Source organism: Schistocerca nitens, chromosome 1 (genome assembly GCF_023898315.1).
Source record: "Schistocerca nitens isolate TAMUIC-IGC-003100 chromosome 1, iqSchNite1.1, whole genome shotgun sequence".
NCBI classification, from domain to species: domain Eukaryota; kingdom Metazoa; phylum Arthropoda; class Insecta; order Orthoptera; family Acrididae; genus Schistocerca; species Schistocerca nitens.
The window spans coordinates 956,408,532-956,420,514 of record NC_064614.1 but is presented as its reverse complement, the minus strand read 5'-3'; positions in this window follow the sequence as shown (position 1 = coordinate 956,420,514).

The window sequence follows — 11,983 nt, the reverse complement described above, 5'->3', positions numbered from 1 at the left end:
CTGCTTTGAACAGTAACTACTCTACATTGCTTCCTGGCAGATTTTTAGTGAAACAAATGGCTTTATTTAAATATCTAATGTTAACACCTTGTGATGCAGAACACTTTCATGTCACAGAAATAGATTTTGTGTCAACTATCACACTTTTGCTAATGACAGACAACAAATGGTATTCACTACAGGCCACACTAAATCAGATTGCAAAACGAAATCACCAAATAAAGTTATTTTATTCCATTCTTGTTTAATACACGTCCCGTACAGGCCAAAAATCAATAAAAAATTAACGATGCTTCCAGACAGTGTTCCCACTATTTTCCGACATAAGATTGATGCATTTACAAATTGGTGTTCAAGATGAATTCAGAGTCAACTTTGTGGTGTCAATGAATGTTTTTGAAAGGGTGAGCAGTAACTAATATGAAATGTCTATGCCTTGTTTTCCATTGTTATATTCCAAGATGGCTACTGGCTTGTTTTTCATTTCTAGGTACGTCTTTGCTTGGTGGAACCATAGTCAAATGTGTTTTGTTGACTGAAGGAACACTTCCCTTTTGTTCCTCAAATTTTAAATCACAGTGCCATAAGATGACACTCTACTTACCACTTCACCTTTTTTACACTATTTTCCCATGATCCTTTTCAGTGTCTCCACCAGATTTGTCTTCTTTCCAAAGAACTGTTTTACAAGAGGAATGAATGTGTAATAGTTATCTGTAACATCTGTTCAGTATTATTCAAACAAATTATTCCTAAGCTCCAGCATAATAAGTCTCTGCCAAGTTTTTAGAAATAATGTTCATGTATACTGTTTTAAGGCACCGTGTTTACAGTCTATCCAATACTGTTATATAACTTGAAAATCTTAAGGCCATATTTATGCCTTTCACCTGTAATACACTATAAAGGCCAAGAGCCATCTTCTTGATGGTTCCACAGTTTTATCTATAGGAAAAGTTTCCCCTCATATGTATTCTGTATAGTTTTTTCTTTGAGAAATATATTTTCCTGGCTTGATCACCTTCTTTAGCTGATTTATTTGCCATGAACTGAATGATACGGAAGAGTAAGCGAAAGCAACTTCTAGTCATTATTTAAGCAAGTTGCTACTCTTGAGCAGCCCATTTGTCAGATAATCTCCTGCTGTTGGATACATTGTCAGCCACATGCATATAATGTTATCAGGAAACCTATGAATTTCCTCGTGCCTTTTTTCTTTCCTACACTTCATCCTCACACATTTACAAATGTCATCTAAAAACAGTGCAGCAACCTAATGGTCTCCATCACATTCAAATTGATTACTTCATCAAAAAATATGTTGAAAACTTTGAGTATTCTTATCTATAGGATAAAACAATATTTAGTTACTTTTCTTGATCTGTAAATACGATCTATTTCAAATGGATACCACTGATGTACGTTCCACAGTGATAGCTGAAGCGCAAGGACCACACTCACCTTATTACAATTACGTACTCAATCCTTATCACCACTGCTGTTGCCATCAGTTGTGTCCTCAAAAGCACCTACAATAATCCTGGATCATCTAAATAAAAATCTGATTTTTCCAAAATAGTAATTTACAGCAATAACAGTTGTGTTTTGACATTTCCAATCTTGTGATGTCCCCTTGTTGACAATACTTACTCAGTTAGAGCTAAAGCATTAATGCTCATATTGTAGATGAAGCAAATCTCACTGTTCATAAACAAACTTGAATTTGCAGTCCGTTTTTAAATCAACGTGGAGCATAAACATTTTGAAATAATTAGTAACAAAAACTTGGTTGGAAAAAAGTTGAACAAACTACTGCACCTTATTTCCTGTACATAAGCATCAGCTCAATCAAAAAGGAATAATTAGTGCACAGAACAGCAATAAATTTTCAACAAGAACTGTAAGAAGCCACATCTGCAACTGCAGCTAAACTAATAATATCTCCATCCACCCAAGATTGTATCTAAAGGTCACATTCATGCACATTATGAGTTTTCTTAACAAGCCCCATGAGATTGCTTTTATTACAAACATTCTATCCAAAAATATATTGTCTTAAAAAGAGTGGAGCTTGTGGCTGCCAGCAGGCACATGGTGTGTGGTGTGAGATCCTGCCATGTCTTGTGGCAGTGAAAGTGTTAAATGTATCAGCTAGTTTCTGTACATACTATTTATTCAATTTTCCATGTAATTAGTTGCAGGACTAGTACATTTAACATTTCATAATTCTACTGAACTAATCATACACACAAAATTCCATGATTCTTTCAATGCTATTATATAATTTGAATAACTGTTTTATGGGTCACAACCAGCTGCAAATCTTTTTATTTGATGTCACTGTGGTGGTTTGCATGCCAATGTTACTGATTACTTGCTTCAGGATCCACTTGGTCTCCAAGGTCTGCAGGGACACATTTCCAAAAATTCTCAAGCAACAAAAATGTAGTCAACAGCAATCAGATCTGTAACCATATAAACAGCAACCACTGGATTGCTAAGGTTATCATGCAATCTGAACGCAATAGACCTCAAAACTGTTCTGCACTCTGCATCTGCATTTTAGACATTTAATGCACTTTGCCCTAGATTACATACTACTGAGTGAACTCCTCACGAAGTTCCAAGTGTCGGAGATGATCTTTCATATGAATGTACGTTTTATATTTACTCCCACTGCAACTTCAGTTATGAGAACATTCCACATGATGCTGATACACATTGTTAGCTGCTAAGTCTCTGAATAATGCGTAGGGTTTGAATTTCAATTCAACAGTGAATAGCAATAAATTCATGTTGATATCGCTCCTAAAACTTTCTAAGGACTTGAAATGTGAGTGCAGCTAAGAGCTACTACATTGAATAACAAAGGAATTTATTTGTAATAGTAGTATTTTTCTGTAAGCCATTGTAGCTCACAACTGTTGCTCTGTATTTGTGCGAAGTTATAAGCAGAATGTATCATAGTACCTTACGAAAAGTTTGTGGAGTACAGATTCTACTGTTGGAAACACTGTCTAGTTGGTTGCATATCTTGCTGGTTATTGTATGGACATACATACTGCTCCTACCTTGTGCAGAAACTGAATTCAAAGTATTCGTAATAACAAGTAATGGAAACTCCAGGTAAGAACATCAACAATGTAGGAAAAGGCAGACTGCTGCTTACTGTAAAGAAGACATGTTAAGTTGTACACGGGCACAATTAAAAGACAATTACGCAACACTTTCGGTCACAGCCTTCAGCAGCAAAATAAACACACACACACACACACACACACACACACACACACACACACACACACACACACACTAAAAACTAGCCAATGCTGGTATTCTAATCCAAGCTGCCAGAGTTTGCAGTCATGTGTACATCAGGTGTGCTTGCTCGGGTGTATGTTTCTCTTTTGCTCATGAAGGCTGTGGCTCAAAGCTTTGTAAGTGCCTCAGTTGTGCCTATCTGCAACTTAACGGTCTTCATTATTGTAAGTAACAATCTATCTTTGCCTACACTGTTATAAGTATTTGTAATCTTTTGTTACATAGCCCTGGCTCATGCACTTGTGAGTTTCAGTAACAATGCGAAGTAATAATTAACTCCTATGCTATGGTTAGCAAATACATTTTTTATAAAAAGAGGTGGTTACCAACTTAATGCGCAATGTTAATAGAATTACGTGATTTTACAAATAGTGTCAGTTGAAGTTTCATCACAATGTAGCAAATATGTCAGTGGAAAAGCCATTGTAATTGAATCAGCCTAAGTATATTTCCAGTAGCAAGTCACAAGTTACTGAGAAAACTGAGCAAATTTTCCTCTTGTAGAGAGGGCTACTGCATTTTATGCAAATGAAGGAACAATGGATATTTAATGTGTGTTCAAATGATTGTAAAAAGCTACAAAGAAATATACCATCCACAATTCTGACAAGTGTAAAATTAAATGGAATTTCACAATCTAACAATAAGCTGAACAAAAAGGTAACAAACACTTGCTAGATATCATCTGATTTTAAGGTAAATATAACAAATTTAAATATGAGCTTGTGTAAGACTGAAAGAATATTCAGAAACAATTTACATGGTCCTGAAGTATTTGATACTGTGGTTGTCTATGCCACTGAACATAAATGACAATTCTTAGAATTGGTCACTTCATTAATCCTTGCCCCCTCATCCTATCACCTGCTTCGACGATTGTGATTGACATTACACAATTTATAGATGTACACAACTGTTTCTGCAGCTTCTACACTTAACAATCCTTCCCAAATGTAAGGAAAACAGTGAACTGCAACTAACATCATGTGATTCTTATGTAGGGCAAAAAATTTTAGTATGGTTTTGAAAGGACTGTCTGATGTATACATACCTTTTGATGCCCTTCACAATTCACTGTTTAGAATATAAAAGCTCTTAAGTTTTTCAGCTGATGGTAAATGTGGAACATTGATGCTGTAACACTGTATTCATTACCATTTTTACTTTCTGATGATTAGTGGTATTTCTAAAAAATTCACAAGGAGCATTACAGTACTGCAAGTAACAATGTCAATGACCAATGCCATCAAGTTTTAAGGTAGTAGTTTCAGACAGGAGCTAATAGACTGGTTTCATGCAGCTCTTTCCGTCAGCCTAACTTGGGTAAGCACTTCTGTAAAAGCTCAATTACTGCAGCCTACAGCCATTTGCACATTCTCACCGACTTCCTCACACCTAAAATCATATTTGATGTTAAAATATTTATCTTTTAATGGGAAGGTTTTCTTCCTATTCTCCGTTTCCATTTAATACCATCTTTACTTCTGCTGTTGTCATTTTACTGCTCAAATGGCCAGACCCAATTCACCTGTACTCCATTAGCCTTGTTTTATTGATGTTAATCTTATAACTTCTTTTGAAGATGCTATACATTCTGCTCAAGCAATCTTCCTATGTTGCCTCTGGCACAATTATAACATCATTTTCAAAACTTACAGCTTTTATTTATTCTCCCTGAACTAATAGCTTTTCCAAATTTCTCTTTGGGCTCGTTTACTCACTGTATTACTTTCTTCAGAATACATTTTAGTCAAACAATGGGAAATAAAGGATGGAATACAGACAATACCAGACAAGAATGGATTGCTACTTACCAGACAGGAGATGAGTCACAGACAGGTAAAAAAAGAAAAAAAAATACTACTAAACACTTAAGCTTTTGGCCAGAATATACACATATTCACAAAAAGGTAGCTCTCACAAATATTACTACAGTCTGTGGTGGCCAAGACCACAATGTGAGCAACAGCCCATGGTGGGAAAGCAATCTGGATGATGGGGCTGAGAAGGAGGCTGGGCAGGGGTAGCTGGGTAGGGGTGGGAGATGGTAAAGTGCTGTGTGTGAGAGCATTCAGCAATGAGGTGGAGAGAGTTTAGGGCAGATAGATGCAGTCGTGAGGTTCGACGGGGGGTGAGGGATCGGGAGAAATGGAATAGAAGGCTGTGTAGTGCTGGAGAGGAAACAGAGAAGGGTGTAGGTAGGCAAAGGACGATGACAGACTGAGGCCAGGAGAATTGTGGGAATGTACGACACATTGCAGGGAGAGTTCCCAACTGCACAGTTCAGAAATGCTTATGTTGGTAGGAAGGATCTGATGACACAGGCTGAGAAAAAGTCATCAAACAGAACATGGTGTTGGGCAGTGTGCTCAGCAACTGGGTGCTTCAGCTGTTTCTTGGGTGCAGTTTGTTGGTGGCCATTCACGTGAACAGTTCGTTGGTTGTCATGCCCATGTAGCACAGTTGTTGGAGCTTAGCTTGCAGGTAACATGTCTTGTTTTACAGGTAGCCCTGTCTCTGATCGGATCGGATAAGAGATGCCTGTGACAGGACTGGAGTGCAGTATGGGATAGACCTTGCATCTATGTATATTGCAGGGATATGAGTCACGAGGCAAGGGGTTGGGAGTAGAGGTTGTGTAGGGATGGACAAGGGTATTGTGTAATTTGGTGGGCTATAGAATACCGTTGTGGGAGGGATGAGGAGGGTAGTGGATAGGACATTCCTCATTTCCAGGCACTACAAGAAGCAGTCAAAACTGTGGCAGAGAATATTATTCAGTTGCTCTGGTCCTATGTGATACCAAGTTGTGAAGGGAACACTCCTCTGTGGCCAGACAGGGGGACTTCAGGAGCTGGTGGGTAACTGGAGAGCAAAGCCAAGGGTGATCTGTTTCTGTACAAGGTTGGGAGAGTAAATGCTATCTGTGAAGGCCTCAGAGAGATCCCTGGTTTGTTTCGAGAGGGACTTCTTGTCACTACAGGTGCAACCTACCCTCCTATATAAAAGATACCAACCAATTACTCAAATAACTCTCCACAGTTCCTGTTCCTTTCCCACACAGCCCTGCTCGTCACTACTGATGCCAGCTCACTTTACAACAACATGCCTAATGCCCATGGCCTAGCTGCTACGTAACACTAACTTCTCCAATGCCTGACAGATTCCATTCCTTTCTCTCCAGTCACTCACCATCTCCCAAAGTCCCACAGTCCAGCCACAGAGCATCATTCCCACATGAAGTACCACCTAGGACAAGAGCAACTGAATCACATTCCCCACCAGTGTTTCGAATACCTCCTGTCATGCCCAGGAATCAGAAATGTCCTACCCATTATCCTCCACACCCCTCCTGCAGTAGTATTCCGCTGTCCACTAGACCTACACAACATCCTTATCCATCCCCGCACAACACCTGGTCCCAATCCCTCGTGATTCATGCCCCTGTAATGGACATTGATGCAAGACCTATCTCATACATCCTCCCACAACCACTTACTCCAGTCTGGTCGCAAGCATCACCTATCCCATCAAAGGTGTGGCTACCTGTGAAAACATTCATGTGGTCTACAAGCTGAACTCCAACCACTGTGCTTCATTCTATATGGGGATGACAACCAACAAGCTGTTGTCCACATGAACAGCTGCCAACAAACTGTAGCCAAGAAACAGTTCAACCTCCCAGTTGCTGAGCATGCTGCTCAACACCATGTACTTTATTTTAGTAACTGCTTCACAGCCTGTGCCATCAGATCCTTCCTACCACCACAAGCTTCTCAACTGTGCAGGTGGGAGCTGTCCCTGCAATATATCTTATGTTATTATAAACTTCCTGGCCTCAGTCTTCATTAGTCATTGTACTCCATCCATCCCCACCTTGTTCCCACTCCAGCACTACACCGACTTCTATTCCACTTCTCCGACCATTCTCCACTCTCCGTCTAACCTTGCAAACTACACCTAGCTGCCCTACCCTCTCTCCACTTCATTACTGTATGCTCCCATAAGCAGCACTTTACCACCCCTAGCCTGTTGTTCCTCCCCCACCTAGATTCCTCCTCACCCCCACTACTCAGATTGCATCTTCCATCTTGCGCCGCAGATGCTCGCAATCTGGCCTCGACAGCTACAGACCGTAGTCATGTTTGTGTGAGTTGTGTTTGCGTGAATTTGTGCAAGTATGTTGTCTATTACAGAACAAGGCCTTCTGGCCAAAAGCTTGTGTGTTTAGTAGTCTTTTGTTGTGCCTGTTTGCAACTCAACATCTCCACTATATGGTGAGTAGCAACTTATTCTTTTCTAATATTGTCTGTATTCTAGTCAATATTGTCATAAGCTCTATCTAAATCTACAAGCAGCATAAATGCAGTCTAAGTTATACAGTCAATACTGCTTAGTGTACTTCTCTGCAACCGAAATTTACCTTCCTCAAGATAGCCTTCTACCACTCTCCTGGAGATAATTTGTCAGTATCTCACCATCATGACCATTTAACTGATTCAGTAGTACTCATACTGAATTCTGGAATTGGGATTATTATGCTGTTCATGACGTTTGAGATTATTTAAAAAGTTTCATATGTTGCCTTCAAGCTGCAAAAGTTGTCATGGCTGGTTCTTTCACAGACTTTAATAATTCTGCACAGACGTTATCTGTCCCATGTTTTATGTTGTAGCTAAGGTCTTTCAAGGCTTTGCTAAATTGTTCTAGGAGTATTGCATCATCAATCTCCAAGTTTTAGTGATAAACGTTCTGAGGATAAATTTGTCTTTTAGTCACTTAAATAAAAAGAAATTTACGATACTTCTTAACCAAAACTACACAATTCTGCCTGTCTTCCTGATGTGAAGCTGTAAGGCAAATGTTTCCAAATATATTGGTTTTTCTAAAGTCTTAAGAGATAACTGCAATTGCATAAGTAATAAAAAGAGAGATGATCTATAATGGGGCTAGGCACAAGAGCTGTCCGCTTGGCAGCTCATGGGCAGGTCCATCGCAATGAATGTGTGCACTTTGTCTATATCACAGGAAAAGCTTCTAAACTACAACAGCAGACTTAAGCAACCATTTTAAACAAGTGCAGGAACTGTTCACAAAGAATATTCTCGTAGAAGATTCCCAAATTTTCTCGTGTTATATCCCTCCATCTAAGCACAATTAGGAAGTCATTGAGCTCCAACAGAATTTCAGGAGACACCAATCCTGTGTCCACTGAAAAATCAGTTGCAAAAATGTTAAAAACAAATGCAAAGTGATACAAGTCATTAAATTCATTGTCGAAGTTCTGTCAGAGCCTGTAGCACAGGAACAATTGTGTCAAAATGTTCAGTGCCTTCATTTTCAGATTTTTGCTTCTTATAATTAGCCTAATGTCTGGAAAGTGCACAAAATTTTTCTGAAAGTTGCTTTGTCATTAATAGAAATTTGCAGTGCACATATTTACTAATTATTGAAATATTTGACACTGCTTTGTTTTCAGAGAAAATTACTGTTGTATGCACTTGTTCAGTGCAGTTACAAATGCAATATCTAAAACTCAGCAGAGTCCTCAAAACCTTATTGACTTTCCTTAATGTCTTTATGCATGTTGAAAATCCTTTCGAAAACAACAACTCTACTTAACCAGTGTACTTCAAAGAAAGAAGCACATCGAAATTCCCAGTCACATTCTTCCAAAAAAGATGTAAACTGCTGATTCCTCAAACCATAGAATCTTAAACATTATTAAAATTACTTGCTCGCCAACACTTCATGTGTTGGAGCTTGTTTCCTCTGATGAGAGTGCTCAACGTCACACCTAACTATTTGCCATTGCAAACTTGCCACAACAAATGGTCAGTTCACTTCCATTGTTTGATTAGTACTTTGTGTGAAAGTGTGGCTTTCATCACCATCATCGTACTTGTTGTTTTTTGGTATGGTTATTGTGTTTCATGAAATGAGAAAGGGAGTATACGTAGCATTTGTGATCCATAACATCAAAAATGAAAGCCATACAAGGAATTGTGTTTGAAGGACTATCGCCACAAGTCAAGTGCAACACGCAGGAATATTTTGAGAGGGAGGCAAGAAAAGGGGGATCTTTCTTGATGGGTTTCTATCTACTTGTGGAAACTGCAGCCACTGGTAAGGTTAGTGAACTGACCATACTTCACGTTGGGACACGGAAATACAGGAATGGTGAAACTGAAGCAGGACCATCTTGCCTTTATATGCTGGGCAAGAAGAGAAGTATTCAGAGACACTTAAGAAATCTTAATCCTTTTGTGCAAGACGCAATTCAGCATCACATATTCAATCACAGAGATCAGCCTACATTAGGTAAGCTTCATATTACACTGCGCAAGGCCAAACTTTTTGAAGGCAGCAAATCATGATTTTGACTGGTTCTGCAGAGCCTTGATTTTAAATACAGAAATATTTCAGGCCATAAAATGTTGATGGAACAAACAGACATAACTGCTTTGTGATGCAGATTTTTGTGTGAAGTATAAGTCATTAATTTCAAAGACACCAGATGGATCAACAAAACATGGGTGAACGCTCTTCAAACTGTTACAAAAAGTTGGACTGATGACAAAGGAGAAGGTATGGCATTTCCAATGGTAAAGGAGGTAGAATTATTCTTTTGCATGCTGGTACCTACCATAGCTTTTTTCCTGACTCAACTACTTCACTGTCTCTGAAGGAAGACATTACTCACTGGTTTTGACAACATGAAGTTACTTCGGATAATACACTGAAAAAGTAGAAATATTAAAACTTTCTTCATTTTATAAGCCACAATTCCTGACATACATTATCAACAAAGTAGCTTATAAATAAGAACAGTCATAAGACTACTATCTTATCATTGCCACTTTAGCATTCTGAAGTTATTTGGGCTCAAATGGAAGGACATGATGCTTGTGAAAGTAAAGTTTACTGTGAGTGAAATTGAGAAAGGAACTATTTAGGGCCTGGAAAATATCACATAAATGGACTGGAGGACTGTTGTGATCAGTATGAAGTGAGTGATTGATGAAACTTGAAATAATGGTCTTTTTAAGATAGTGTTATGGAGCTTATTGCTTCCAGTTGCTCAATCACTTTGGGAAGTTCCAGCAACTCAAATGTGTGACATCCCCACTTTAGGAAAATGCAACTGCCTGCAGCTAGCAGTTGGTGGAATTATGTGCACACACACACACACACACACACACACACACACGCACACACACACACAGTTTCGTTACTTTTAAACAGTAAGCTTTATTTCTACACACCTTGTCTTTGTTGCTATAACCTGTAACCATGTGTCAACCAGGACTGCTCTTTCAGCTGTAACGTGTCAGATTGGACAGTGAATGTGAAGAACGTGAAAGCTGGACATTATAGATTGCTCTTAGTGTTGAAACTGAAATTTTTCTGTCTTGAGTTTGCTTGTAGAGGTTGGCTTGAATTACTGTGAACAAAGTGAGTGTGATTAGTAGTTCTGGCATAGGTTGAGGCTGCTGGTTTCTCAGGTACACTGTACATCACACGGTTGTGATTACATTAGGGCATGAGATTAATTTCAGGGCTACAAAAATCATCGCAGTTCAGTCATCGATCACTTAAAATCAGTTGTCAACAGAGCATTTCGCATTTCCGTCATACCTCACGGCAGCCACCATTCACTATTTATTCAGTATGTATGCAAACTGCTCTCATTGAAAACGGAATTATTTCAAAATGAGAAACTTCCACTGGACATAAGACTGCTGTGGCAGTCACAAATCATTACTTCAAAAATGCTCCATCACTGAAAGGACACACTACTACTGTTATTTTGAGTGCTGTGCGATAGCACAGTTTCATTGCAGCACCATTATGCACTACACGTATTTCTTTCTTAAAGAGGAAGACAAAACCACGTTATGCATTATCAAGAATAGTAATGATTTCAAGAAATGGCTTACCTCACTACTTGAATATTTGCTTCTTTCTCTCTCGTCTTATCTTAGTAAGTTTGGATTTCCTTTCTTCAATTATCAAACTGATGACTAATTTATCAAGAAGCAGTTGTAAATTTTGCTTCATATTATACCTGTTCAACACCTTATAGTCTTATATCACAAAAACACTGTGTCCCACTTCATTGAAAATCAAAGTAATCTTCTCCAAAACATCGGCTGAAGCAAAAGAATTCATTTTCGTGCTGAGAATTTAAACTTATTTTGGGCCATGGCCATTTTCTTCCTAGTTATCACTTACTAAGATCTTGGACAGAACAATATAGCAGAGTTTACAGTCAGTTATAAATAGAGAGAAGAGACACTTATTCTGTATTGTGACGAGGGATATGTTAGTGTACAATGACAGTAACAAACACACACATATGTCCTGAGGACATGGATTATTACAAAGTTAAGTATTTTATCTTGTTACAGTTGTAATAAAGTGCTCTAATATTTTGTGCATGTTGTATCCACTCAGCCTCCTCTAGAAGTAAATCTAAGAACCCACCACAGCACAAATGAGTGTTTTTTCGTCCGGCGTAACAGAAGTCATGCAGAGATGGAGTGGCTTCTATGGGATACAGAGCTATGTCAAACCTGCCTTCAGAGCGAAGACCACAACGCATGGGAGTAAGGGGAATAGGTGAGAGGGATAGATATCCAACAACTCATACTCCATACTT